Here is a 27,969-nt window from a genome sequence, read left to right on the forward strand (position 1 = left end):
GGCAGGCCGTCACCCGCAGCGGCCTGAGCGGTCTCCTTGCCGGAGCCGCAGGGGGCGCGCAGTCGCAGCCGCGCAGGAAGTGCGTAACGGGTGCCCGTGGGCATGCCGGGAGATGTGGTTCTCGGTCAGGCGTTCCGCTCAGTCCCCCGCGCCGGAAATATGAAACGGGGTGCGCCGAGGCACGTCGGGAGTTGTGGTTCTCTGGCGGGCTCCGCGTCGCCTTGCCGGAAGCGCGTCCGGCGGTTCACGTGCATGCCGGGAATTGTAGTTCTTCATCCGTTTCTTTCCTCCAGCATCACTAGCCACTTTGGTACCTCGGCGCGCTGGCGCGTTGGAATTGAAAAGAACTCTAGAGTCAAATACACACGGACCTCAGAGTTAGAAGAAGAGAGAATGTGAAATGTCTCGATTAGGGAACTGGGGATGAGCTTCAGTTAGTAAGTGATAGCCTAGCGTGTACGCAGCCGTGAATTTAATCCTCAGCACCACATAAATATGGCAGGGTGGCGCGAGTCCATTATAATCCAAACACTTAGGAAATGGAACTAGAAAGATCACAAAGGTCATTTTTGCGGGGCGTGGTGGCGCATACCTTTAATCCCAGCACTTGGGAGGCCGAGGCACTTTGTAAGGTCAAGGCCAGCCTGGTCTACATAGCAAGTTCCAGACCAGCTGTGGCTACAGGAGACAACGGGAGGCCCTTTCTCAAAAAACAGGAAAAAAAAGTCATCCTTGGCTACGTAGAGAGCCCTGGGCTGGCCTAGAATACATGAGACCCAGTTGTGAGCAGGGGGTTAATATTTTCTGCTGACCTGAGATGGGCCTAGCAGGTTCCATGGGGTCTACTTTCAGCAGTGTTCAGCACAGTGTATGGGTGCACTGCCTTGGGGCCTCCTGTTTACAAGGCCATGCTGGTGAAGGCTCCTGTCATAAATCTGAGTCTTGGCAGATGATCCCAGAGCTGATCAGTGGGAGATGCGAGGAGGCCCCTCCAGCTGGCCTTCCTGTCCCCCAGGGAGGCAGTCACAGGTCACAGGCAGGTGAGGAGGCTTGGGACGTCTGCTTTTCCTGTAACAGAGTACCACAAAGTTGGCGGGCAGTTGAAAGCAATAGAAAATCACCCTCCTGTGCTGACTGCACAGGCTGGTTTCCTCCCAAGACGCCTAGTGCCTTTCTTAATCCCTTAGCCCTCATCTCAGGTGTTCCAGAGCTGAGGGCCACCTTTATTCAGCCTTTACATCACCTCCACCTGCCCCTCCACTCTTCCCCATTGTCTTCCTGGTGTCTCCTCTCCTATATGGATGCTTGTTATTGGATTTAGGCCCTCAGTCTAAAATAATCTTATCTCCAAGTCCTTCATTACATCTCCAAAGACCTTTCCCAAACAGAGGTGCCATGTACACTCCAGCGAGACATGGCTGGCCTCAAGGGTGCCATGGAGCCCAGTACAGACACTTTCTACCATCCCTCAGGGATAGACACAGGTGATATTCTGGAAGAGCTCGGCAGCCACACTACATCCTCCACTCCTGTGAGACCGTGGTCTTCAGTATTCTAATGTAATCCTATAGGCATGTGGGTTGAGAGCCAGAGAGTCAGAGCTTTGAGTAGCCATTCTGTTCAGCAGTGTCAGTAGCAAACTGAGTCTGAAGTGGTTTCTTGTCTGTCAGACCTGGTCTTTTGGTGCCTCCTCCTGAAAGCTTGACCTGGCTACCTTCCCTGGCTACCAGTTTCCACACTGAGAATATTGGCAAAGCATTTGCAAGGAGCCCAAAGTCAGCATGAGCACCCTACCTCTGGGGATGCTGTGTGTGCCCAGAGGGACATGGGCCAAGTCCCTTCCCTGTGTTAGACCTGATTCTTCAGGATCCCCAAGACAAAGGATAGTGAGCATGGAGGATTGTGTTGCCCAGTGGACCTTGCAATGTCTAAGCTCTGTCCCTTCTCAGTGGGAGACAGCAGGGCCCCTTTTCCACTAGGGCCTGGCACCCCTGTACACACAGAGATGCCATTCAGAGCCTACTGAGGAAGGATGGGCTGCCCAGCCCTCAAGGTCAGTCTTTGTGTAGAAGCCCCTCTGGAGGTCACAGCCCTTGTGGTGTGGCTGAGCTATGTGGACGGTCCAACTCTGCCATCTCATGGATTATTCAAGGGAGCACCCACCCACCCACCCAGTGCTCCTCCTGCTCCTCATCTGGCTTGGTCCTTGTGGGACCTGCGTGGAGACTCAGCTTCTCTCCCATCCAGTGCCATTCTGCACCCAAGACTCATCTCCACCTCTGTTTCAGAGACTATTCTGATGTGCCCCCCATGGCCCATGGACCCTGTATGTATCTATTGAGCACCTGCTATTTAGGTCTGGAGATGCTTCAGGGGGTTGGTTCCATGAAGCTCCCTGGCTGGTGGACAGGGAGCCTCTGTTCCTGTAGTGGGCCAGAGGAGGCTTAGGGGGCTCTTAGTTAAAGCAATTGGAATCAGCTTTGGCCACTTCGGGGAGAAAAAGAATCCACAGAGGGCAGGGCATGGTGAGACAGGCAGATCTCTGTGAGATCAAAGCCAGCCGGGTCTACATAGTGAGTAGTGAGCTATGACTGGCTACAGGAAGACTGTGTCTCAAAAAGACCAAAAAATAAAATAAAATAAAATAAAATAAAATATCCACAGAAGGATTCCTGGGGGCACTCTCAGACCTTCCCTCGGCTAGAAGGACCAGGATAAGGTCCATGTTCACACTACAGGGGGCCTGCCAGGCAAGTGCACTACCACTTTCACACTAGACCCCTACCCTAGCCCTCAGCCCACGAAGCTTGGTGAGTAGGAGCTGGGCAGCCTGTGGCTTGCAGCACTGGCCACACTCTCAGGGATACCCTCCTGCCCCTATGCTTTTCAGACAAGGGGCAAGGACAAACCAGAGGGTGGGGTGCTCCCAGGGCCTGCCAGCTCCCCACCTCAGTTGGTCTGAATGTGACAGGCTAACTGGGAGACAGAATGGGCTGTGATCAGGAAATAACCAGCCCTAGCCCAAGACCCGAGTAAGCTGCCCCCCCAACACAGCCCTGGCTCCTGTCCAAGCACCGAGAGTTCTTTGAAGGAGATGGGTGGCCCTTGATGGGGCTACCAAGGACCTGGCAATCCATCCCATGAACTCCCCATCCCCTACCTGCCCTGATTCTTAGGCAGATGTGGCCCAAACCACTGAGCCCTGTGTGGTATCAGTGCACATACTGGGTTGACTTTGCCTAGGCTGGGAAAGCTGGGGGGTTGGGAGTCTCCCTGTAAAGGGACATCAAGACTGGCCCAGATGCCCTTGCCAGCCAAGAATGCAGGAGAGAGTGCCTGGGTTGCAAACCTTTCAAGAATATGCTGCAGTTCCTCCAGCAGGCCACTAGAAGGTGCAGGAGGGCTGCTGTCCAGCCCAGAGCCGGTATTTGTGAATTGGCTGAGTGGTAAAAGTAGGAGTGTGTGCCCCATTGGGAACACATATATGTGTACCTGTGTGTGTGCACACGTGTGTGAGCGCATTCGTGTGGGCATATGCATGTGCGTGGAATGCATGTCAGCATGGGTGTGTGGTATGCCTGAATACAGGTATGTAAATGTGTGTGACCTGGGACCCAGGGGACTGGCATGGCGACTTCTAATCCACTAATACTCTGCAGGGCCCAGAGCTGGAACCTGGCTGGGGACAGCGTCAACCTGCAGGAGGGGGTTGCATGGAGCACTGAGGAGAAACCCTCCCAGAGGGGGGTACTAGGAATGGTCTACATAAGGTGACTGAGTTCTTCAGGCAGCAAGTGGTTGGGGTAGGCTTTTCAGTTTCTATGTCCTTTTGGAGGACCCCAGTTTGAGAAGCATATCTCTGGTCCACCCCCTCACACTGGGAGACTCTCGGGCCTAGAGAGAGGACACAACTGGCTTCTGCTCTCTTGTCCTGCTCGCTTCAAAAGCCAGCACCAGCTCCCACGAGTCAGCTCCCGCAGAGCACCCCTTCTGGCTGCAAGGCTCCCCTCAGCTGACCCCTGCACTGCCCACCCTGGTTAACCACTGTCAGGATGTCCTGGAATGGCTGAATTCCAGGAGAGAGTCTGCGGCTCAAAAGAGCATTGTCTTCTCACCTGTGCTGAGGTCAGTTGGCAGTCAACATCAAGCTCCCAGGCCAGCTGGACCAGCTCAGGCCCCTCCCAGCTTCCAGTGGCTCCCTCAGTCCTGGATACCCTTGACCTTGGCTGCATCACTGGTCTCCTCCTCCTGCCTCCCTATGTCCTCTCCTCTTATAAAAACACCGGTTGTTGGACTTAGGATCAGCTGAACTCCAGGAGTTCATCTGAGTCTTAAACCAGTACATCTGCAAAGACCTCTCTGCAAAGCCACATCCTGAAGGTCCAGGTGATTGTGAGCTTGGGGACCCTCATTAACTTGCTACACTAACGGAGCAGTCACAAGCATTTACTAGTACAGGGTTGTTGTCCCTGTCACCCTATCCTATCTATACCACCCCATCCTCCACATGCAAGCCCTTCCCACCAGTGAAGTTTGTGCTCAGCTTTGGAGGAGAGGCTAGTCCCAAGGGTTGGGTGTCCAGGATGGGTACACCCAGAGTGAACAGGAACTGGGCAGGAAGACGCGGCCCCCACCCCCTAGGAGCCACAGCACCAGAAGCCGTGAAATATGAGTGATCCCCAAGGTTAATTAATTATTACATTAAAATGCACCCGTTAAGGGGCTGCAAACAGGAAGTATTAATCACCATCTCCTCAGACTGACAAGCACATTTCCCTAAGTTCCTCTGCTGCTGACTTAACCAAATGATAATCTCCCGGTGACTGCCATTTCCCATGAAGTCACAGCTCATGAATATTCCAGCATCGCAATTTGCTTTTTAAAAGGACAGACTTATTATTTCATTTTTAAGTTTACTGTCATGAATAGTAATTTCCCAGCTCCCAAAATAATGAGATGGCAGCCACCATTCTGGTCAACCGAGAGCTGGGTCCACAACTGTGTAGCGGGGCCCTGTCCCTTCCTCATGGGGTCAAGGGAACTGCCAGGTCATCATCAGCTTAAAGGAACAGTTGTTGAATGAGCCAAGAGCAGGCTGCCGCCCCTCCCCTAAACACTGGACAAAGTAGACACTGTCCACTCTTTGGTTCCTGAAAGCCTTGGCAACCACCCTGCGTCTTGCTTTTGTGATTGGGATAACAGGACGGGAAGCTTGACCCCAGGACAACACATACACCGAATTCAAATCCTGGCCCTGGTGCAGGCTAGTGCTGTGTGAGCTTAACCCCCACAGCCTTTTCTGTCATATGGAAAATGAACCAGGATCAGACTCCAGACTGTGCCTTGGATATGGAAAGACAGAAGACCAGAGGCCTGGCCTGTTGTCAGATCTTCTGTTCCACTGTGGTAGAAACGCTTGCACTCCAGAATTGGACAGGGGAGCAGAGCCTCCTTCAGCCTCCCCAGAGCAGCTTCCCGGGCCATTTCTGCCGTTTAAGGCAATTATAGTCTGGTCCAAGTACCCAATAAACCACAGCAACTCAGTAAATTCACAGTAAGTGGAAAATCAGATTTCATGACGCCCTTTCCTGATTGTTCTTATGGGAAGGCATGCTTCCCAAGATGCCTCCTTTCAGAAAGGGTGACAGCACGTGGGAGGACCACCCAGACCCTACCCCTCCTCCTAGAACCTCCTAAAGTCTTTCTGTGGCTGCTGCCTCATCCCAGCCTGTGTGGAGAAAGCCTCTTTTCTCAGCCCCCAAAGGTGCCATCTGTTCCCAGAAGCCCTGGGCTCCCTTGCCCTCCATGCCCTGACCTCTCATCCTCACCTTGCCCTGTAACACACCTTAGGGACTGTCTACAGTGGAGTCCACAGGCTCAGCGTTAGGCCTATCTTCTTGTCCCCAGACTCAGACCTTCTGGGACCCCATGTGTCCTGCCCCTTCCAGGTCCTACTGTTACTCCCCATCCCCAGCATGTCCGCAGCGTGCCTGTGTGCCGGCAAGTGACCACCAGGCTTGCTCTTGGCTGTTTAGAAAGAGTGGATGAGGGCTGGAGAGATGGCTCAGCAGTTAAGAGCACTGACTGCTCTTGCAGAGGACCCAGGTTCAATTCCCAGCACCCACATGGTGGTAACTCCAGTTCCAGGGGGTCTGACATCCTCTTCTGATCTCCATGGGCAATGCTCAAGACAGGTAAGTGCACTTACGTAGATGCAGGCAATACATTCATATGCATAAAATAATAAAATTAATTTTTTTTTAAAAAAAGCAGCCATTTTACCCAGATATGTTGGCTCATCTGTAACCCCAGCACTTGGGTGGGGGGGCTTGCTACAATTTTGAGGCCAGTCTGGCCCATAGAGTGAATTTCAGGCCGGTGGAGCAAGATCCTGTCTCAAAAAGAAAGAAGGAAGGGGTGATGGAGGGGAGAGAGGACGGAAGGAAGGGAGGGAGGGAGACAGCAGAGAGGGGAGAGAGGAGGTATTTCTGCCCCTCCATGGACCCACAGTGCCCCCTGCTGGCTATGAGAATTTGGTCCCAAAGGTCTGGGGCTCCAGACATCTGATAACCTCAGAGCTACGAACAGGCAACACTGTTCACACAAGTGGGCGGTAACTCCTTATAGGACCAAGGCTTTACTGTAAGCAGTGTCTTCAGTCGTCCCCAAGACCATGTCACAGGAATCTGAGAGCCTGGGGCCTTCTGAGGCATGGCTTTTGGAAGGCTCCATGCTCTTAGCTGAGATGACCTTTCTGGGACTTGTGGTGTTTTGTCACAGCAGCACTGTGGGTGGAGGATCCTTAGGGGTGGTGGAACTGTCTCACAGTGATCCTGATTCCAGGGTACTAAACACCAGGCGCACACCCTTGGCCTCCCTATGACAAGAAGAATGATAAGCTCTCCTCAGAGTCCCTCCACTCCAGGTGGGAGATCTTGAGCCAGGTGCACGCAAGCAAAGGAGCAGGAACCGGAGCTCCCCTTCTCCCTCACCAGCGCTGCCTGGGCCTTCCTGTCCTGGTCAGGCTGGGAAACTCCTGAGAACATGAAGATGGGATTGAAGAGGTCTAAAGAGGGGGAAAGCTTTCTCGAGGGCCTGGTGCATCCCTTTGCTCTACTGGGTGAGGGTCCTTGCTGGGCAGAGCCCTGGGTGCTCTCCAGGGTGCTGAAAGACCCATCATTGGGCGTCGCTCCCAGCCAGAGCTGTCTTCCCATCACAGGCCACCTTGGACTCCTGTGTCACCAGCACTCCCTGGGCACAGACCCTTCACCATCCTCATCCTTAACTTGTTTTTAATATAATATTTTAAATAATTCTTTGAGAATGTCATACACACACACCACGTACTTCGATGATATTCATCTCCACTTCTAACTCCTCCAGATCCACCCTCCACCTCCCTAACCCCTCCCACTGGGATTAAAGGCATGTGCCACCATGCCCAGCATTCCCTCTTTTTTAAAAATATATTTTATTATTTTTATTTTATGTGTGTGCGTGTATTGCCTTCATATAGGTAAGTGCACGTGTCGTGCAATGCCCACGGAGGACAGAAGAGGCTGTCGGATCCCCTGGAACTGGAGTTAGAACAGTTGTTAGCTGCCATGTGGGTGCTGGGATTCGAACCTGGATCTTCTGCAAGAACAACCAGTGTTTTTAACCGCTGAGCCATCTCTCCAGCCCCCAATGCCCTCTTTTTTTTTTTTTTTTTTTTTTGGTTTTTGGGATTAAAGGTGTGTGCTACCATGCCCGGCCACCCTCTTTTTTTTTATACCATCAAGTTCAATCTGCTCATATACTCATGGATGTGGGCCATCTTCTGGAGTGTGGTCACTACCAGGGACCACACCTTGAAAGAAAACTTACTCTCCCTCCACCAGAAGCCATCAGTTGTCAATAGCTCTTTAGTTAAGGATGGATCTTGTAGGGTGTGGTGGCTCAGGCCTTTAATCTCAGAACTTGGGAGGCAGAGGCAGGCGGATCTCTGTAAATTTGAGGCTAGCCTGGTCAACATAGCAAGTTCTAGGCTAGTTGGAGCTACAGGAAGACCCTGTCTCAAAAATACCAAATAATAATAATTAATAATAATAATAAATTTTAAATGTAAAATCAAGACAATTCTTTGCACCCTTCCTTTCCAACTTGGGCCTGGCAGAAAGGCTCCTGCAAAGGGTGATGAGAAGAAGGGCCATTCCGCCATCAACAAGGTGGTGACCAGGAATACACCATTAACATTCACAAGCACATCCATGGAGTGGGCTTCAAGAAACGTGCCCCTTGGGTGCTCAAAGAAATCTGGAAATTGACCATGAAGGAGATGGGAACTCCAGATGTGCAATACCAGCCTCAACAAAGCTGTCTGGGCCAAAGGGATAAGTAATGTTCGTTTGTCTAGAAAATGTAATGAGGTGAGGATTTGCCAAAGGAGCTGTGTAGCTTGGTAACTTATGTCCCTGTTACCACTTCCAAAAATCTGCAGACGTGCTCACTTCAGCAGCACATAAACTAAAATTGGAACGATACAGAGAAGATTAGCATAGCCCCTGCACAAGGATGACACGCAAATTCGCCAAGTGTTCCATATTTATTTTGCCAGGCATGGTGGTGACACACACCTTTTATCCCAGCATGCGGGAGGCAGAGGCAGGCAGATCTCTGTGAATTCAAGGCCAGCCTGGTCTACATTGTGAGTTCCAGGTCAGCTGGGGCTCCCTGTCTTTAAAAGACCAAAAAAAAAAAAAAAAAAAAAAAAAAAGGAAAGTGGGTATGACAGTGGCTTGGAGCACACAATTTTGGAGCCAACTGGATCTGGACAGACCTAGCCTTATGGCTCCTGAGTCACACTGCCCAGCCATGGTCAGGAACGCCTGTCAGGAGGGAAGCCATGCACAAGGATGGCAACATGGCAGCTCCCTTTCTTACTCTGCTCACAGGCAGGGGTGTGTGTTGATGAGACTAATGCAGGGGATTTCTGTTGAAGTGACAGTCCCTCTTGTGACATATAGGAGAAAGGGTGGCCATGGCTCCCACAGCGCCTCCATCCCCCTCCCCGCCCCTGTTGGGCACAGGAGCCCTGTGCCTGCAGCATGAGCTAAGGCTTCCAGTTCAGCACTCATGCCTCAGAAGACGTTCAGTAGCTGGTGTTTGGCGCCCGGATGCAGGAAGAGCCCAGCATCGCTTCTGGGAACACAAGACATTTAAGTGACTTCCTTGATGAATATTTCATGATTTACATTAATGGCTTTCTGGTGTTTTTCATAACAAAACTCTCCACATTATGATGGGTTAAATGTGGTTATTCCGGCCACTCTTGCCCTTAAGTCCCTCCCCAAGTGAGCCCCAATGCCCCTCTTCCAGGCTCTCCCCTGAGGCCCCCGTCCTGGTGGGGGGGATGGTGCTAGTCACCTGTTTGTACAGCAGGCACCTGAGCTACATACCCTACATATGACCGGGGTCAGGAAGCTGCCTTAGGTCAGCTCAAAAAGTGGCCTAGGGATGAAAGGACCCATCCAGGACCTGGTCCACATGTCCCAGCCTATGAGGGGGTGTGGCTTATCTACCTTATGTACCTTCACACGTCACCCCAGAATTGCCAGCTACTACTCCTTCGGGAATGGGTCTTTTTCAATGACACTTCATCTGGGTTTCCCTGTCTTTACCTGACGTCCCTGTCCCTGGATGCCACATGTTTCATCTTGTGTCCCCTCGGGCCCCTCTTGGCTGTGACAGTGTCTTGGACATTCTGTCCTTCGGTGGCCTTGGCAGCTCAGAGGCTGGCTGGGCAGGTGTTCTGCTGACTCCCCGTGGCTGGGCTCCATCTGCTGTGACTATGGTGCTGGCCTGCAGATGCCACCCTGGTCCCACCCTGTCTATGCAGCCTGTCATTATCACCCTTGACCACCTGGTGGAATGTGTGCCGGATGCTCTGTGGTAGACTACCCGCCCCCATCCTGTCCCTTTGGGAAGGAAATCACTGTGAACCCCTCACGTAAGAAGTGTGGGACTCAGGGGCTGGAGAGATGGCTCCGCAGTTAAAAGCACTGGTTGCTCTTGCAGAGGACTGGGGTTTGATTCCCAGCACCCACATGGTGGCTGACAACCATCCATAACTCCAGTTCTAGGGGATCTGATGCCTTCTTCTGACCTCTGCAGGCATTTCACGAAGGAGGGCGCACTCACATACATGCAGACAACACACCCATACACATAAAATAAAAAATAATAAAATATTTTTTAAAAAAGAAGTGTGGGACTCATTCCTAAGTGACCTGGAATTTTCTTCTGCATAAGAGATTTGTCTCTGATCTGCCTGTCTACTCACTGGCTCTGTGATCTTGCTCAGCATGAACCCATATGGTGGTGCTGAACTCTGACAACTCAGGTCATCACTGTCGTTGATCCAACTCCTCTCTCTTCCTCTGTTGGGGCCCTTCCAGTGGGCACCTCTGTTCCTTTGACTTACCCACAACTGTCTTCCCCCAAGAATTTCCTAAATATCATAAGCTATAATTGTGACAATATAGATTATCGTACACCTCATGTCAGGTCGTATGTCACATGCTTGTGAATGATAATAAGCCCATATTATGTTTTATAGTATAGCATTTGTTCTTTATCAAGTGGCTGCATAGTATCCTCAAGGCTCACCTGTTGTATAGCAGGTGTTAGAATTTCTTCCTTCATAAGGATGACAACCCCCAGGAATTTTCCAAAACTATGATAGAAAATATATATGTGACCTTTGCCCCGGGTTCTCGACATAGGCTCAGCTAATCCAAGCAACGCCTCAGAGGTAAGAGTGACCTTGGGAGGCTAAGGAGGAAGCTGGGGTTAGTAGCCCCTCCACAGCTTCAGGGTGAGCGTTCCAGGAAGAACAGCTGCTTCTCAGAGGGTTGGAACCCCCACCCAGCCCCTGAATGCAGGCTGAGTCAGAGGACTGCGCCTCTGTGACTGAACGTCTAAACCCAGATGAATTCCACAAAGCTTCTGTGCAGCGACTGCCGTAGGTGGGCTCTGAGGAGGGTGCGGGACCTCTGGTTCTCGCCTGTCTTTTGCACTATTTGAGGTCTCTCTCTTGCTCACTGGGCTGGATCCTTGGAAATGAACAATGAGCCACAAGTCACTGTAGCAAATTATCCAGCCTGATAAGATGGTCTTGTGTGACTACTCAAGGCTCCAGGAGAGGCTGGTGAGGCAGCTCAGCGGGTAAAGGCACTTACCACCAAAGCTGATGCTCTGAGTTCAATCCCCAAGACCCACATGGTGGAAGGAGAGAACAGACTCCTCCGACCTCTACACTCATACACGTGTACACACACACACACACACACACACACACACACATACAAAACAGAGGGGGATGGAGAGATGACTCAGTGGTTAAGAGCACTGACTGCTCTTGCAGAGGACCCAGGTTCGATTCCCAGCACCCACATGGCGGCTACGAACCATCTTTAACTCCAGTTCCAGGGGAATCCGAAGCCCTCTTCTGACCTCCTTGGGCATTGCATAACACAGGTGCACTCACATACATGCAGGCAATACAATAATAGTTTCTTGGGGTTTATTTATTATTTTTATTTTATGTGTATGAGTGTATTGCCTGCATGTGTATAAGTGCACCCATGTTGTGCAATGCCCAAGGAGGTCAGAAGAGGGCATTGGATCTCCCTGGAGCTGGGTTACAGATGGTTGTTAGCTAACATGTGGGTGCTTAGAATTGAACCCGGGTCCTCTGAAAGAGCAATCAGTGCTCTTAACCTCTGAGCCATCTCTCCAGCACCCAAAGATGCTTTTTTTTTTGTTTTTGTTTTTAGTCTTTTTGAGACAGGGTCTCCCTGTAGCCCCAGCTGTCCTGGAACTCACTATGTAGACCAGGCTGGCCTTGAACTCACAAAGATCCGCCTACCTCTGCCTCCCAAGTGCTGGGATTAAAGGCGTGCGCCACCATGCCCGGCCTCAAAGATGCTTTTTAAAGAGTACAGGAGGCCCCAACTTGTGGGAGATTTCTGGAAGGACATCATGTGGAACCCTGTCGTCCAGCATGACACTGCCCTTACCATCTTAATCAGACAAGCTGTGATTATCCACACAAGAGTCTCACAAGTTGGAGCCTATTGATGTTTCCTCACAGAAAGAGGGAGAGCAGAGTCATTAGGGCCTCAGCAGAGATCCCCCGGAGATAGGTACAGTCATGACCCTACTTCAGAAGCCTGAGAACTCCAACTTCTCGGGGAACTCCACCTTGTAGGGTTGGCCCCCAGATCTCATGGCACCTTGGAATATATGAAATATTCCAGAACTCCACTTGCAAAATCAAAACCAGAACTGTCCAAAACCTCTTTGAGGTGCCAAGCTAAGGCCCTGTAGAGTGACTTGAAGGCCAAGGTTAGAGGAATGAGGAGCCTCTCCAGAGGCGTCCCTGTAAGTTCCTCTCAGCCCAAGTTCCCACCCAGAAGCAACCTGGCCTGACTCTGCAGTGTCAACAAACTGGACCCCAGAGACCACATCTAAGGACATGCCAAGGTTGACTGACTAGAGCTAGCTTTCCATTCAGACGGAGAGGACTGTAGGCTGGGAGCCAGGATCAATCCCAGCTGAGCACGTTTGGGAAAAGAGAAGCGCACCCACAGACATGAACTTGGACTCTCTCCCTTAGTTCCCACGGGCTGCAGCTCTCGGTGCCGTTACCAGCCATCACCTGAGGAAGGGCACCTGCATGCTATGGACCTTGTGCTTCTGACTCAGTTGGCCCTAAGCACTGATGATGCAAACGTGTCAGCTGTGCCTGAGAAGCTAATCTCTCCATCTCAGTCCCCGTCCCCATCCCCATCCTGGATCCAGGAGTTGCCTCACCATCTCTACACACTGGGCTCTTGGGGGAAGCATTCTACCCTCGGCCCCTTTTCCCCTCTTTAAAAATTTGTTTTTAATTTTTATTATTTTATGTGTATGAGTGTGTTGTCTGCACATATATGCCACAGAGGTCAGAAAAGAGCTTCGAATTCCCCTGGAACTGGTCAGAAGAGGGCTTCGGATTCCCATGGAACTGGAGTTAAGGACAGTTTGTAGGCACCATGTTGGTGCTGGGAACCGAACCTGAAGGCCTCCTGACATGATGGTTACTTTTTAGCGTCAACTTGATACAATCTGGAATCACCTCTGAAGGAGGGATTGTTTAGATTCGGTTGGCCTGTGGGTGTGTCTGTGAGGAGTGAGGATGATTGTGTTAACTGAGGCAGAAAGGCCCGTCCACTTTGGGTGGTACCATTCTTTGGTCTAGGGTCCTGGATTGAACAAGGGTGGAGAGAGCAGACTGAGTGCAAGCATACATACCTCTTAAAAAATGTTTTATTTAAATGCCGGGTGTGGTGGCGCACACCTTTAATCCCAGCACTTGGGAGGCAGAGGCAGGAGGATCTTTGTGAACATCAGTTCTCTCCTTCCACCTTCACACTGGTTCCAGGGATTACAGGCTTATGTGGCAACTGCTTTAGCCTCTGAGCAATCTCACTGGCTGCCCCCCTTTCTCTTTTTAAAAATATTTTTTATTTTTATTTTATGCGTATGAGTGTCTGCTTGTATGTAAGTGCACCGGTCTTATGCCATGCTCATGGAGGTCAGAAGAGGATGTCGCATCCCCTGGAACTGGAGTTTCCAGAGAGTTGTTAGCTGCCCTGTGGGTGCTGGGAACTGAATCCAGGTCCTCTGCAAGAGCAGCCAGTGCTCTTAACCGCTGAGCTGTCTCTCCAGCTCTCACATACACGTATTATTAATCCACTGCTCTTTACTCTTGACTGTGGATGTGATGTGACTGCTTTACGTTCCTGCCACCTTGACTTCCCCCAAATGATGGGGTGCAACCTGGAATCGCACAACAAAGAAATGATGTCTCCCTCAAGTTGTTGTTTTTTTAATTTTTAAAAATTTATTTTAGGGGCTGGAGAGATGGCTCAGCGGTTAAGAGCACTGACTACTCCTGTAAAGGACCCATTTTGATTCCCAGCATCCACATGGTGGTTAACAACCATCTGTAGCTCTAGTTCCAGGGAATCCAATACCTTCTTCTAATCTCCGCAGGCACAGCATGACATGCAGACAATACACTCATACACAAAAATAAAAATAAAAAAATATAAAAAATAAAAATTTTAAAAAGAATTTTAAAAATAATACAAATAAATCTCTTTAAAAAAAAACAACAAAACGGCCTGGAGAGATGGCTCAGTGGTTAAGAGCACTGACTGCTCTTGCAGAGGACCCGGGTTCGATTCCCAGCACCCACATGGCGGCTACAAGCCATCCTTAACTCCAGTTCCAGGGGAATCTGAAGCCCTCTTCTGACCTTCGCAGCATTGCACAACACGAGTACATCACATACATGCAGGCAACACACTCGTACACATAAAATAAAATTAAAAATATACATTTATATATATATTTTTGGGGGGTCTTTTTGAGACAGGGTGTCCCTGTAGCCCCAGCTGACCTGGAACTCACTATGTAGACCAAGCTGGTCTCGAACTCACAGAAATCCTCCTGCCTCTGCCTCCCGAGTGCTGGGATTAAAGGCATGTGCCACCACACCTGGCAATAAAATATATTTTTAAAAAATTTATTTTAGGTGTATGAGTGTACTGCCTGTGTGTTAATGCACCGGTGTCGTGCAATGCCTGCAGAGGACAGAAGAGGGCGTCGGATCCTCTGGAACTGGAGCTACAGAAGGTTGTTAGCTGCAGTGTGAGAGCTGGGATTTGAACTCTGGTCTTTGGCAAGAGGAGCCAATGATTTTAACCACTGAGTCATCTCTCCAGCCCCTTAAGGTGCTTTTGTTAGGATATTTTATCATAGTGACACACTTAAGAAACTGAAACACTTAAGAACAAGGTGCCTAGGCTAGAAAGCTGGCACAGCCATTAAAGGCTCAGGCTCACAACCAAAAAGAATAAGGTGCCTGTCCATCTGTCTGGCAAAGAGTAAACTGGAATAACACAAGATAAAATCTGAAAAGCAGGCCAGGCCCTGCCCGTGTCCCAGTGGGCCTGGGGGTGCCAGGCATCTAGGCTGGCAGAGCCTGATGTGACTAAGGGGTGCCAGGGAAGATAGAGCATGCCGAGGACCCCTCAGCAATGAGGCGGTATGAGGGAAGGATTGCGCATTTACGGGCGTGCACCCTTCCAGAACTCCACTTGTAAAGTCTGAAACCAGAGCCACCCAGAGCTTCTTGAGAGCAGCTAGCAAAGGGCCTGTGAAGTAAGGAAGAGCCTGGGGAAGCAAGACCAGGTCCACTGAGTGCTAGCTGTGATCTCACATGAGCAGGGCAGGAGCCACCCAGTAGGGCAGGAAGGGAATTGAAAACTGGGACCCAGGCCAAGGCAGAGCAGGCAGGCTGGGGATTCAGAGCCAGCCATAAGTAATGGGTCAGAGCACCCATCAGGGCATCTGTGAGCCAAGCCCCCGAACAGAGTGTGTGGGACCCTTCTCTGACTCTACCCCAGAGCCTGTAGATGCACAAGAAGGGACGGGGAGGCCTCCCCCTAGGTGAGACTCTGCCAGAGCACCCACCTTCCTTCCCCTGGACACCACCTTTTTCTTTTTTGTGGGACTCAAACCTGGCACAAGGATGCCATTCAGTCTCTGAAACAAGAGCATGAAATAGTTACTGCCTGGGACTCCAGGGTTTAGTTGAGCTTCAGGGGCCGGGCAGCAGCTTGGGCCTCTCATCAGTGGGTCTTGGAGAATCTGGGTCATGGAAGATGGCAGGAACCTGCCTGCCTGCCAGCAGCAAGTGGCACTGCCTGTTCCAACCCAGAAACCATATGAATATCTGCTCTTCCCCTGGGACAGCCAGAGGCTGGGCTTTGGGAAGTGCCTGTGTTAGCCAGAGGTAGGGGCCTCCCACTGGAGCACTGGGGGACCTGCCACCTCCCTGGTACCCAAACCCTGCTGGAGATGAGCTGTCACCACCCCTGCTTTCCTTGATGTCCTCTGTTCTGAGGTTTGCAGGACTAGCTCACAATAGGCACTGGGAGGAGAGGGTTTCCATCCTTGAGGAGGGATATATGAGCCTTCTACGCCCTGGGTACCCTTAGAGAGCTCATGGGGCAACTAAACTAGGTGGGGAGGGGGGTCCCAGTGCACCCCAGCACCCAAGGACCTGGTTCCCACAGAGGCTACAGCTGACACACCTAAGTCCCTAGGAGACATTCTCTGGTAGCAGAAGTATGGTTGCCACATGTGGCCACACTCCTACCAGTGAGTTGGGAAACTGCCATGTTAGCTGCCATGCGGGTGCTGGGATTCAAACCCTGGTTTTCTGCAAGAACAACCAGTGTTCTTAACCACTGAGCCATCTCTGCAGCCCCCAGCCTGAACTTCTATTAAGTCAATCTCTCTCTCTCTCTCTTTTTCTCTCTCTTTTCAAAGACAGGGTCTCATGTAGCCCAACTTAAACTCAGGCACAGAAACTGAGGCACAGAAGGGGTGGGACTGGTTGCCTGAGTGGCTTCCAGACATGCTTTCCTCCCCGACTCCAGACACCTTGTCCCTCCAGCAAGACCAGAACTTTCAGCCAGCTGGTCCTGCCAGGTTGGCCCTTCTGGCCTCAGATGGACATGGCCCTAGGCCTTAGCAGCTAGGCAGGCACCACTAGCCTATGCTCTTCGAGCAGGCCTGGGCACGTGAGTTGCCTTCAGATCTGGTCCCTGCTGAGGAGGTGGCAGGAACATAGCGTTCTCCTGGTACCCAGCCAGATGCTGTCCCCATGCCCCTCCTCCACTTGGATGCTCTCTGTAGCCATAGCTGAATCTCAGGCACTGTCCACCCTCCAGATATACACAGCTCACAGCCTGAGCCCCAGGAATACCCTCCTCTTCTAGGAAGGAGGTGACATGGGAGTGGGACCCTCAGTCCTTGGGGAGATCAGGAGTCCCATGGGGTATAGTCAGGCCACCATTGGCCCCTGGCCTTAGCAGTGGAAAATTGGGAAATGTGCACCCTCCACCCCCGCAGGTTGTCATGGGACACTCCGTACTGAATGCTTGGCACTAAGCACAGATGTGTGGCTGTGCCCAGGGGTTCTCTGAAGTGTTCTCTGGACACTTCTCTGGAAGTGTCCCCTGGCTGTCCTCCACCCCAGATGCAGGGCCCCACAAAGCTGTAGGCATGTGCCCTCCTTCTGAGGGGCCACACTGGGTGGTCCTGCAAGCTCCTCTTCCAGTCTTTTCCATCTGCCTGTCTCTCTATACTAGCCTCCCCCATCCTCACACCCTGCCCCACCATGGCCTGTCCTCCCCTGGGCCCGGCTCTGTGGCTCCCTTGATGGACCTGGGGCTTTCTATAGAGCCCTGGGTCCAGCCTCCAGCATTGCCCTGGGAGAAGTGTGCCCAAGGGTACCCTTCGGGCCCAAGTTGCCAGCCTGGGGAAACAAGGCTAGAAGGTGTGTGTAGACATCCTGTCTTGAGTGGGAAGCTGTGTTCTGAACATGGGCCAGGGCTTGTCTGGATGACCAGGCCCAGGATCATAAGCTGGCTGTTTTGAGCTGTCCATTGGGGGAGGTCAACAGCCCTGCCCCTCTGTTCAAGGAGTGAGAAGAGTATACCCCAAAGTGGGCAGATGGTGGGATTTTGCCATTCAAGGGACAGACTGGAACTAGACAGATGTCAAGGCCATGGGGCCTAAGAATAGTGGGATTCAAGCTTTTCCAGAAGTCATAATGTCACATCATTCCAGACTTTGAGCATCAAAGGCTCCTTGCCATGCTCCTGAGGCCAGGAGATCCTTACAGCTCCCCTTAGCTCCAGGCTCAGCCATGTGCCTGGGTCCTGGGAGCAGTTGCTAGATACCCTTGTGAGCTGGTGCACTCCACCTAGGAGCAGATGCCCCAGACTCCCCAGGCAGGGATGACCCCAACTACCAGGAGACAACAACACTCAAGAGGTCCTCACTGTGGTGCTGTTATCCCAGAGCTGAGCCGGACAAACTCTGGGTCTATAGCAGGGGCTGGAAAGAACATCCCGGTAAGAAACTGTGCCCTCTGATGACCCCAGGCCATCTTCCTCTCTGTCTGCCCCACCCCGAGAAGGGAACAGATGGGGGTCAGGGAGCAGTCCAAGCTGGGACTCTCATCCCTGCTCTCCTCAGCTGTGGCTGCCCCTCCCCTGCCAAGACCAGGGCCCCTGCTCCAGTACGACCCTGAGCATGGCACCCCAAATACATCTCAGTTCTGCCCAGCATCTGCCTCTCTCCAGGGCTCTGGCAGACTCCTCCCTGCCCAACAGAGCAGAGGAGGGGGGCGCATCTCCCAGCTGGCATAGAGAGCAAAACCAATGGTGATTCCTAATTAATCAGAGCGTGTGTGAACCAGGGGATCGTAGAGTGATTTCCCAAACCGGTTGAATCTTGAAGAACAAACATCCCGTTACCTCCATGGAGTACACACAACCATGAAGCGGGGCCAAAGGGAGCCGTGATAAAGCAGGCCTTTCCCAGCGCTGTGCGTCACAGCCGAAGTCACTTCATGGAGCGCCAGCGGAGGAAATGACTGCAGGCTGATTTATCTGCCCCGACTCTGGGCAGCACTTCAGATTAATAAAAATATTTAATAAAGAATCAAGATGGTTTATCTGTAATGCAAAGAGAATCGCATCGCCTATATTTTTATTACTGAAAAATTGAAGCAGAAAGAAATAATGATATGAGCTACTGCATAAATGGCAAAAAATACCCATTCCGGTGGTGTGCTTTGCACTGCAGCCGCGCTCTGCCCTGTAAACATAATGTATGGCTCGTCTCTTTCCGAGGATTCCAGAGCCTGCTCGACACTGGAGTTAATATCACCCCACTCTCCACGGTGCAGGGAAGTGATTAAATGAGAAATAAATTTGGCTGTCACTGCATTTAAAATCAAATCAAGGATCATTTGTTACCCCAAATGAAGCTGTTCTCCTTCCCTGCCCGAGAGCAGGCTGCTGTTTGCCGAGCCATTTAGAAATGTGTGTACAGTAAACTCAGCGCGTAATGGCTTGTACTATAACATGATCTTTATGGGGCTGTCGTGCCAGGCTGCCGAGGGAGCATGGAACAGCACGTGGCTTTTTAAATTTAAAGTTATAGGTGTGCGACCAGGCAGGCTTGTCTCAGACTCATCTGGGTCTTGTTGGCAGAGGCCCCTGGCAAGATGGGGCAGGGGAACTGAGAGGGGACGGGACAACAGCTACTGTCCTAACACCTGTCTCTCTGCCCTCAGCTCCTGCTCTGCTTCAACCAGTCCACTTGCCCTCAGATTCTAAGTGCTGAGGTCCTAACTGGCCCCACAAGCAGGAGGAGGCCTCACCTGGGAAAATGCCAGGGCGATGGTGGAAGCAGCGGAGGGATCTCAGCGCTCATGTTCCCTTGTGGCTGGCGGTGACCCAGCAGCACAGCAGGAGTTAGGGCTACGCAGGCCTCTCAGCAGTTGGGTCCCCCTTCCTGGTCCTCACCACAGTGGGCAGGACGGTTTCTACCTGCTGTCATTTAGAAGGCAGTGCATCACTAGGTGAGTTCTAGAAGTTTCCAATGAGAAGTGTCCCAATGGGCTTCAGTGTATGAAATAGCCAAGTCTGAAGAAATGTGCTGATGCCCTCTGATGAGCTCCCTGTCACGAGCCTGTCAGTGCTGGACAACAGATAGAGGAGACGGACCCCAAAAGACAGGTCCAAATCCTGGTCTACAGGTCCTCAGACTGTGCCTTATCTGGGTTGGGTTGCTGTGAATCTATATTAATGTCAGGTTACACTGAATAAGGACGATCTCTGATCTACTGTGACCAATGTCCTTAGAAGAAGACTGCCGCAGGGACGGGGAAGCCACTTCTAGAGGCACAGACTGGAGCCTGAGAATGCAGTGGTCCCTAGCAGACCTCCAGTGCCTTCCATAGCTGCAGGCCTGCTTGTGTGGAGTCAAGGGACACCTGGCTCTGCTGATGGAGGGACTTCCCAGTGCTGGGACTTCATCCAGAGTTGAAGGGGATTATGGGGTTTCACCCCAGGTAGCACAGGCCTGTGTAGGACAGAAGCTCATGGTGCTGGCCAATCCTGGCTCAGGCCTTGAAAGCTCTGATTGTTGAGTGAGTGTGACCAGTAAGTGAATGAACGAGTGAATGAATCTTCTTTTTCCAGCCCCTGCCCTTGCTTCCCCCATAAAGCTGCCTGCTGCTGCCCAGCCATGAGATGTGTGGACACAGTTTCCTGCCTGAGTCAGGCAGCAGGATCCCTGGAAAGAGCTTGGCCAAACTAGGAGCTGGTTCTGGTCTGTGGGGGTGTTCCTTGGTGGGGTGCCCCTGCTGCGGCCTCTGCTGCTTTCTCTAGAGGTAGGGAGCTCACCCCCCACTCCTCGAGGAAATTTCAGGATGGGGGCCATCGCTGTGCCTTGGTCCCTCCTTGGTATCTCCTGCTCCTTTGTCTCGAGAGCCACAGAAATGGGGTGGGAGGATTGCTGGGGTAGTCGGGCTAGGAGAGCTTCCTGGAGGTGGCAACCAGCCCATCCCCCGGCTGACAGTGGAAAGGCCCCAGTCACGGCCCCCTGCCCAGTCCCTCCATTCTCTGTATCTCCCCAGCCTCGTGTCCCTACCTTTCTCAAAGTTGTCACCTTTCCTCAGCTGTGGGATGCAGGTGTCACACTCTCCATGTCTCCATGCTCCAAGCTCCTCTGTTCCTGGAGGCCTGGCTAATACCGGAATTGGGACCTGGGGGAACAGGCCTCACAGCAAGGAAAAGACTGAGCTATTTCCCTGGCTTGTCCTCCCAGGACAGGCCCTTCCCGTACCTGCTCCTGGACACCCTCCCCTGCCCAGCCTCTGCCAGTTACTCCAGAACCAACCGCAGTCCACACCCCTTGCCAGCCACTCCCAGCTACTCTCTTAGTCCAGAGAACTAGCTGAAGCCCAGACAGGGCAGGAGCAGACTTGTCCCTTGGCCCAGCCAAGTCCCCAGCTGTCTTCACCCTTATGTGCCCCAGGCTGGTGCGGACCCCCACCACCAGGGCCTATGCTGCCTTCTCTGTTCAAGCCAGCCAGTTCCCTGTTCAGGTATTACAGCCTTGGGTTTCTGCATCTTCTGTCCTAGCCTATGATTCTTCTACAGACACACACACACTTTCACACACTCACACACACACACACTCCTTCTGCATCTTCTGTCCTAGCCAATGATTCTTCTACAGACACACACACACACAGTCACACACACACACACACACTTTCACACACTCACACACACACTCACACACTCACACACACTTTCACACACTCACACACACACTCACACACTCTCTCACACACACTTTCACACACTCACACTCACACACACTCTCTCACACTCACACACACACACACTCACACACTTTCTCCTTTATTCTCCTCTGTTTGTGCTGAAGAGGAACACAGGGCTTCACACACGCATATGCTAAACAAATGCTCTACCACAGAGCCACAGTCTAGCCTGTGATGCTTCTTTCAAAGCTGACCAGGCTCACACTCACACACACACTCACACACTTTCACACTCACACACTTTCACACACTCACACACACTCACACACACACACTCACACACACTTTCACACACTCACACACACACTCACACACTCACACACACTTTCACACACTCACACACACACTCACACACTCTCTCACACACACTTTCACACACTCACACTCACACACACTCTCTCACACTCACACACACACACACTCACACACTTTCTCCTTTATTCTCCTCTGTTTGTGCTGAAGAGGAACACAGGGCTTCACACACGCATATGCTAAACAAATGCTCTACCACAGAGACACAGTCTCTCACACACTCACACACACTTTCACACACTCACACACTCACACACACACTCACACACTCACACACACTTTCACACACTCACACACTCACACACACACTCACACACTCACACACACTTTCACACACTCACACACTCACACACACACTCACACTCTCACACACACTTTCACACACTCACACTCACACTCTCTCACACTCACACACACACACACACACTTTCTCCTTTATTCTCCTCTGTTTGTGCTGAAGAGGAACACAGGGCTTCACACACGCATATGCTAAACAAATGCTCTACCACAGAGCCACAGTCTAGCCTGTGATGCTTCTTTCAAAGCTGACCAGGGCGTACTTACTTGTGTCCTTACTGGTGTCCTTACCAGTAAGGTGGTCCAGTCACCCAGACCTCTAAGGAGGGTTTTCCCATGATGTGGGTGAGGGGCAGCTCCTCCTCCAGCTCCAGGCCTCAGTATTGGCTGCCACAGACCTGGAGCAGGGGCATGCAGAGGAGGGTCTTGACGGAGGGGTGGGAGCTCTGGGTGTCAGGAAAGCAGGAATGCCAGCCCTGCCTAGCACCACCTTGATCCCCACTGGAACCTTCCCTGGAAAGTAAGAGTTCCTAAGCACTCATCTGAGGGGCTCGTGGGAGGAAATTCTCAGGCCAGTAAGGAGGCAGGGAATATGGTGGGTGGTTAGGGAACGAGTGGGCCTGGAATGGTGGCGGGGTGTCAGATGGAGCAGCCATCAGCATCCAACTCCCAGTGCCAGCTGCTGAGGAGCCAGGGGCACTCCAGAGCTCCACGTCTCAGCTCAGACTTGACGGAGGTCCCGGCCTCATCTCTGACCTCTGACCCTGGCTCCAGACTGAATCTCAACTCAATCACATCCCCCCAGACCCTCACCAGCATCCATCAAACTATGTATTGTGTGGCAGTGGCCTGATCCAGCCCATCCTTGCCCTTTGCCTTCAAGGAGAGACACCATTCTTCACCACCCGTATGGTGGACTTGGCACTGGCCCGTCCCCTGGCTGGGAATGTGGGGTGCAGCCCCTCAGCCCTGGCCTGCTGCGTTCCTGTTTTTGTGAAGCCTGGAAGCCTGTCTGGTCAGTGTCCACAGCTGCCTTTGCCAAGTACATTGAGGTTAATGTTGCCATCTTGCTAATGGCCTGCTGTGTTATAATGTGTAACATAAACTTAAAAATTAATTGCCTCACCTTCCGAAGCAACTTTAACTGCTCCTGAAAGGAAATATGGCTAATAACCATAATTTTAACATCAATTCTTGTTGGGAGGTTATGTTTGACCCAGTTTCTTTTGTTAATTCATGATTTCACATTTTCTCTTTCCTGGGTGTGTGTGGGGCATAGGGAGAAAATTTCACTGTGTTTTGGCCCTAAGTTGAAAAATGCCCAAAGGAACGTATGTTGGTTCTTTGTGTAATCACTATTAATTATGGCAACAGGTGCCATGCATGGTTGTGGGGTGACCCGGGCCACCCCAAGACATAGATGTTTCTAGTGCCCGGTCAGGTGCCAGGTGGGCATGCTGTCCTTGGTCTGAGGGGAGCTTGGGGGGGGCACTATCTTTCCTCTGTTGTACCTGTTGGCTAGAGCAGACCGCCCTGGGAGTCTGTGAAGAAGGAAGTGTGACTACCAGGTGACTTTTGTGGCTGGCAGCTGCCTATCTTTTCTACACCTTCCCCCTGGTCTCCAGGGCTGGGTAGAGCACAGGGCCTTGGGCCAGGTGAGGTCCCTGGTCTGGCAGGACCTGGGTCTCTGGGGCTGGTCCCAGTGACCTGTATCATAAGCCAGCATCTCAAGAAACAAACACCTGGTCACCATGACAGAGCAAGGCCAGGACTGTTGGGGCAGAGGTCCCAGCCCAGAGTGCTGTGGGACTCATGGAGTGGGGCAGCAGGAGGAGGGTGGCTCCTGGGGACAGGCTGAGCATTGCCAGCTCTGCCACCTCTCAATACCGCTTCACTTGTCAGAGTGGAGGACGACATGGGATCTGCTCCCCTTTCTTTTTTTGGTCTTTTTGAAGCAGGGTCTCCCTGTAGCCCCAGCTGTCCTGGAACTCACTATGTAGACCAGGCTGGCCTTGAACTCACAGTGATCTGCCGCCTCCTGGAACTCACTATGTAGACCAGGCTGGCCTTGAACTCACAGTGATCTGCTGCCTCTGCCTCCCGAGTGCTGGATTAAAGGTGTGTGCTACCACGCCCGCCTGCTCCCCTTCCTGGTGGTAGAGAAACAGAAGCCCAAGAGGAAGTTACTGAGACTAAACCAGGCCATGGGGCCAAAGACCCAGCCCTGAAGAGAGATGGGTCCTGTGCCCCTTTGTGTAGGCGCGCGCATGCTTGTGTGTGTATGTGTGTGTGTGTGTGTGTGTGTGTGTGTGTGTGTGTTCATGGGAATGTGTGTGTAAGGGGGGTGCAAGTGCAGCCATTCACATTGCTTTGCAGCATCTCTCATCTCTGAAGCTGCCAGACCATAAGCCCAGGGCCAGGCCATTTGCAGACCCAGCCTTGGCTGGCAGCTCCCAAACGCAGTCTTAGGGTCTTTCTAACATCCATGGCATCTGGAAAGCTGAAGCAGAGGAGCCCCGGTTGGAGAGGTGGGCACTCAGTCCTTTTCCTCTGGAGAGCACCTGCAGGGGTGGGTGCAGGCCTCCCTCAGCAACTTCAACAGAGCTGCCTGCAGGCCCCTGCCTCAGCAGGTGGACTTTTATTGCCTAGAGAACAAATCACTCTGACGATAATGGGGATGAACAAGCACTTAATTATCAGGCCACTAGACAGCACGATTATTAATCTTGAATGGTGCAGCCGGGTCCTAAGGCCGCACTTGGAATATCCTGGGCTCACAGGGCCCAGGAGCTGTGGTGTCGGCCGCAGTGAACCAGGCAAAACAGAGCTGGCTATGTTCAGAGATGCGGCAGGGAGCACAGTGCATTGAAACTAGAGGACTCTGAGAGTTCCAGACTTCAAGGACTGCTGGGGCCCTGCCATGTCTCCCTCAGTAGATAGTTTGGCAACATGGGTCTGAGATGACAGGGAACCAGGAAGGTAAAGCTCTAGGGTCTACAGGGTTGGCTGTGGTGTGACCCTAGCAGCTCCCATGTACACAGGAAGTCAACTTGGCCAAAGATTGGAGCCAATCAGTGCTTATTGACCAACTGCCAACATCTCTTCTGAGGATGGGGGTCCACCACCTCATGTGTGCTCAGGGTCAGGGAGCTAGGGAAGAGGGGCGTTTCAAGCCTGTGGCCACTGTTCCAGTCAAAGTCAGTGTTGGTGGCCAGGGTCTGCTGGGTGAAGAAGGAGACACCTCAGGGTTGCTGGAAGTACTTGTGGCTAGATCAGCCACCAGACTAACAGAGAAGACCCAAGGACAGTGAGGTCCTCAGCCCCAGGTGGGCCACAGAGCCAACTCAGAGGATGATGGCCCCTGCCTGGACTGCTCGCTTCTGGATACCTGGTATGGCTATAGCAGCCTCTCCCCAGGACTTAGTAATGCTGTGTATCCTCCTAGAATCATCAGTGATTCTAAAAATCTCTCCCCACAGTTCCCTAATCCCTTCTGAAGTGTCACTGGCCCTGGGGTCCCCCATTTCTTCCTGGGTCTACGGGGACCTAGCGGCTGCAGAGGTAGCTAGAGGGAAACAGTCCTTGGCAGATGAGGACACTGAGGGATGGCACCCTGGGGATGTTGCCAGCTTCAGAGGGAGGCCGGCGAGCAGCCCGGTGCCAGGCCGGGCAGCTTGTGCAAACCGCCTGCAAAGCAAGCTGGCGGCTGGCGGCGCTTGGCAGGCGGCGGCTGGGGCTGTTTGCAGACTGCCGCCGACAGCTTCGCAGCTGAAACCGCCCCGGGTAAACACAGGAGTGCATCATGCCCACAGAAACTCGGGGGAAGCAGGAGATGAACAGCACAGTTCTGGGATGGCCCCCCTAGCACCTGCTGGCCCCACCTGAGCCTGGCTTGGGCTCTGGATCCTAGGTCCAAGACCGGCAACCAACACCCCAGCTTTTGCTCTCTGAGGCCTGCGGACCTTACCATGCTCAGGTCTCGTGATTGGTATAGTGGAGGGAGGAGGGAAGGGGATGGGCAAACCCCTCCTCTGTCCCTTGAGCTTCCAGGGCTGAGGTGGCCCACCACCCTCCGCTCTGTACTTTAGGACAATCTCTCTCCTCACCACACTTCTGCCGTCCCCTGTTTGAGGAACTTCTGTCACGATCACACTGACCAGTGGGAACCTATCACCCTTCAAGAAAGAGATCTGAGTGCCTTGGTTCCTGCGTGTCCGAGTTGATCCATGTGTACCCTTCTGGGCACCAGCATGTAATCAAGTCTGCATGCTCTGCCTCCTCAGGGCCCAGGGAGCTGGGTCTAGGAGCTCTGCAGGAGGGGAGACAGAGAAGAGCTCCACAGAGAGCAGAAACAGGGAACCCTGATGTGCCCCCACATCAAGAACGCTAAGGGGGGATGGGCGTACCTCAGAGTTCTGTTCTGCAAGCTGCCCTCCTGGGCCCAAAGTCCCCACTCCCACACTGGCTGCCTGCAAGGTCTCAGTTCCAAAGGTTCTGGTCCTCTGACCTGGTTCAACCCCTCAGGCCCTACCTACCTGTGCTGGAGAGCTTTAGTGTCAACTTGACACACCTGGGTTGAGGGAGCCTCAATTGGGAAATTGCCTCTATTGGACTGGCCTGTGGCCATGTCTGAAGGGCATCTTCTTGATGAGTGATGTGGGAGGGCCCAGCCCACTGTGGGTGGTGCCACCCCTGGGCAGGTGGGCCTGTGTTGCATAAGAAAGCAGGCTGAGCAGGGGCCAAAGGAGCAAGCCAGTAAGCAGTGGTCCTCCATGGCCTGTGCTCCAGCTCCTGCCTCCAGGTTCCTGCCCTGAGTTCCTACCTGGGCTCCCAGATGAACTGTGACCTGGGAGATGTAAGATAAATAAACCCTTTCCTCCCCAAGTTGGTATTGGTCAGAGTGTTTTGTCCCAGCAATGAAGAAACAAACTAAGACACTACCTAAAGGCACAAACCACCTCAGTACTCCAGGCATGACTGAGGCGGGTTCCCAGAGGACCCCTGCAGCAGGGTTGCTGCATGCTGGTTGCTGTCTTCTTGTGTCAGCCAGTTTTAGGGTGCTCTTGATAACTGAGCCTCTTTGCTGGGCAGATCCAGCTGAAAGCAGAAGCCCCAGAAGCTTTTCCAGGGTCCTTACACCATGGTGACGGGGACAGAGGGGCAGGCAGAGACGAGGTGCTGAGGGGCTGGAAGGGGACAATGTTGGGGTGGGGTGAAGCCAGCACAAAGGCAGGAGGGACTGCCGGAGGAAGCACAATGCCCAGTTCAATCTGAATTTCAGAATTAGTAACAATTGGCTTTGTCTGTTTGTTTGTTTGTTTGTTTTTGGTCTTTTTGAGACAGGATTTTCCTGTAGCCCCAGCTGGCCTGGAACTTGATATGTAAACCAGGCTGGCCTTGAACACACAGAGATCCACTTGCCTCTGCCTCCTGAGTGCTGGGACTAAAGGTGTGAACTACCACGCCCGACTGTTTTTTGAGACAGGGTCTCACTATGCTGCCAGGACAACCTTGAGTTTTGAGCCTAAATGATCTTCTGGCCTCACCCAGCCTGTTGAGTAGCTGGGAATGTCCAGCTAATAAAATATTTTTAAAATATTTTATCTATTGTTTTTATGTGTATGAGTGTATTGCCTGCATGTATGTATGTGTACCCATGCTGTGCAATATCCGAGGAGGTCAGAAGAAGGCCTCAGATCCCCTGGAACTGGAGTTAAGACGGTTGTTAGCCACCATGTAGGTGCTGGGAACTGAACCCAGGTCCTCTGCAAGAGCAGCCAGTGCTCTTTACCACTGAGCCAGCTCTCCAGTTCCATCTGTTATTCATTTTTGTCATAACTTGCTGCCCTACCTAGGAAGGGTGTCACAGGTTTGAAGACACCCACCTGGCCACAGGGTAGACTCCTGCCATACCCCTGCTGCCCTGGGGTGGATGTTCTCACTAAGGGAAGCCCCTCCCTCCTAATTCTAGGCCCTGGGGTCCTTCTAGTATGTTCTCCTTAGGCCAGGGATGGGACTGCCTTGCTGGCTACCCACAGAGAGGCCACTGGCCC

At 52.4% G+C, this 27,969-nt stretch overlaps 1 non-coding gene across 1 annotated transcript; it reads left to right on the forward strand.

Moving 5' to 3' along the window:
- The first annotated feature begins 8,481 nt into the window (after positions 1 to 8,481).
- Positions 8,482 to 8,588, forward strand: LOC115071862. The gene has a single exon (XR_003850928.1). It is a non-coding gene; the product is annotated as a U6 spliceosomal RNA (small nuclear RNA).
- The last annotated feature ends 19,381 nt before the right edge of the window (positions 8,589 to 27,969 follow it).

Source organism: Nannospalax galili, unplaced genomic scaffold, assembly GCF_000622305.1.
Source record: "Nannospalax galili isolate Female #2095 unplaced genomic scaffold, S.galili_v1.0 scaffold1421, whole genome shotgun sequence".
Classification (NCBI taxonomy): Eukaryota; Metazoa; Chordata; class Mammalia; order Rodentia; family Spalacidae; genus Nannospalax; species Nannospalax galili.